This window comes from Zeus faber, assembly GCF_960531495.2.
Source record: "Zeus faber genome assembly, chromosome: 14".
NCBI classification, from domain to species: Eukaryota; Metazoa; Chordata; class Actinopteri; order Zeiformes; family Zeidae; genus Zeus; species Zeus faber.
This window is the reverse complement of record NC_137200.1, coordinates 7,403,666-7,406,165: the sequence shown is the minus strand read 5'-3', so window position 1 is coordinate 7,406,165 and position 2,500 is coordinate 7,403,666.

Genomic DNA, 2,500 nt, shown 5'->3' with positions numbered 1-2,500 from the left:
TCTAATCGGCCGACATTTCATGTTGTAATGTAAAACGTTGCTTGAGGCAGCTACGCGTGCCAAGCCAATTTTAGTCCATCGATTTAAATGTAATAAAATAAATATCATTGTGCTCGCAGTCGAACCATGTCTCGGCTCTCTCAGGCTTCAAAGAGCAGGTTTGCACACCAAAAATAACACAAGTACCTTATGATGAGCATCATTTTTAGACTAAGGGGGCTACAGTTGGCCCCCGGGCCACGAGTCGGGCCCCCTGTGGTCCCGACGTGGCTGCTGGGTCAGGGAACTAAAACGAGGGCTCAGGGTTTGGAATCAACGCAATGCAGATAGTTTAAGCAGGATTAAATGCAAACGGCGCACTGTTTACGTTGGTCCCTCAAACGCGGCATTGATATGGAGCCGAGCTACCGGGGGAAGGGACTTGTCGCTCGCACCCGAACCCTCTTGCTTTGCACTAAATTGGCCTAAACGAAGCGTCACGTCAATGAGGGCTTCATCCCGAGGTGCGAATATAAACGACGATGTCTGAGCGACGTCTCCTTCCGGGAGAGTTCCAGAGAGGTCCACAGATCAGGGCGAAGTTCCCATTCATTATTTTGGGATCTGCTCCATTATGTGCAACTTTGGTTTAAATGGCGTACACACGATAAGACCTTTGCCCCGAAAAAGCCCGTTCCGCTGTCAGATGAAAAGCCAGGATTGTTTTTCAGAGAGTTTTACTGCGGTCCAATTCGAAAGCGCTGTGTAAATCATTTAATCTCTCAACTATTCAGTGACGAATTTAGTTCACATGCAGAAATGACCGACTGGGGTCTGATATGACCCCATTTTAAAATATATATATTTTTTCCTTTTTTAAACCAGAATGACAACGAAAAAAAAAAACATTAATCTTCATAAAAAAAATGTAGATTTCCTTAATACAAGTAATCAGTCACACAAGTACAGCATATTAAGTTATCACTTTATGTAGCATAGAAACCTGAATTCTTAAATAAATGTAATTTATCAAATCACACAGGCAGTTTGGACTGGGTTTGAATATGACCCCTTTTAAAAATAATTTACAAAATGTAAAGAATATTTGTGAGAAAAATCCTTATCTAAATAGAAACAATGGATTGGCTTTTTTATGGATCCGTCAGTGGACAAATGCTTGAAATATTGGGTGGTTATTGGTTGAAAAAAAAAGTTAAAAAGTTGTCCAGATGTATATAGTTAAATATCTGTTTCTAAAATTATTTATAATCATCTATTATTCTCTATTATTCCAAAGCTAACATTATTAGATATCCTGGAAATAAGCAGGGGAGTCACTCAGGGATTTTATGACACCATCTGCATAATTTATCTCTATTATTATTAATAATATAAGAAATAGACGATTGTATTGTTGACGTAGTATCTAATAATACAGAGACAAATTCCATGTTATAGATCTCTCTGAGCTCTCTGGTCTGGATTCCAGAAGATTGTTCAAGCTCCTAGTTTATTTTCTTTCGGACGTCCATTCACCCCCACCCCTTAGGCACTGGGTATTACTACTTCTACTGCTACTACTAATATAACTACAACTACTACTACCACTACCACTACTACACGACTGCCCTATAGTGCAAATACCAAACTACTATTTTGGTGGAGAAGATTGTCTACATTTCCCTCTAGAAAACATGGTTTCGGACCTTTTCTTCCCTGTCCATAAAATGAATATAAATGAATTTAACTATAATTTGTAAAAAAAAATAATAATAATTGCTCCAATGCAGACATCAGTGTTTTCGGTCAATAATCCCATCGTGCCGTGTTCTCAATCAGAAAGTCAGCCCATCTTCACATGAATAAGAAACGCGAGCAGCGTGATCTCCTGCCGTACAATCAAGCAGGGGTTTTTTTTGGGGTGGGGGGGAGCGGAAAGCCGGGGCCGGGGCCCGGCTCCTGAGATCATCGGGCTCCTGAGATCACGTCTGTTTTATTGGCGGATAAACGTTGCCATTGACTCTGTGGAAGAGGGAGTTGCAATTGATGCATTAGCATGACGGAGGCCCCTCCCTCCCCGCCGGACTCCGGGCTCCGCTGTTTTGATTGGCCCTGCCCGCATTCCACTACAATTTACAAGCTACCTCAGGGATTTGTTTTTTTCTTGGTTTTTCCACTTGCTACTTCAATTTTTTCCTCCCCTCCGCCAAGTCCTAACAAGCAACCCTCTCCTGGTATGTGCGTACAGTGTGTCCATACGTACAGTACGTCATACGTACCTTTCATCACACTAATACTAACCGGCTCGGAAGAGTAAAATACAGAAATGAAACAGATTTCAAAAAGAGAGTGATGCAAAAAGAATTAGGGTGAGTCTTTTTTTTTTTACCCTCACAGTAAATTGGAGGAGCTCAGGTACCAGTCAAATAGGATCATTTTCTCACATCGGTTCCTATTTCTGATGAAAAGGCAGGAAGCAATAACTTGATTTCGGGGAAGAATTAGACCAAATTTTGTTTGC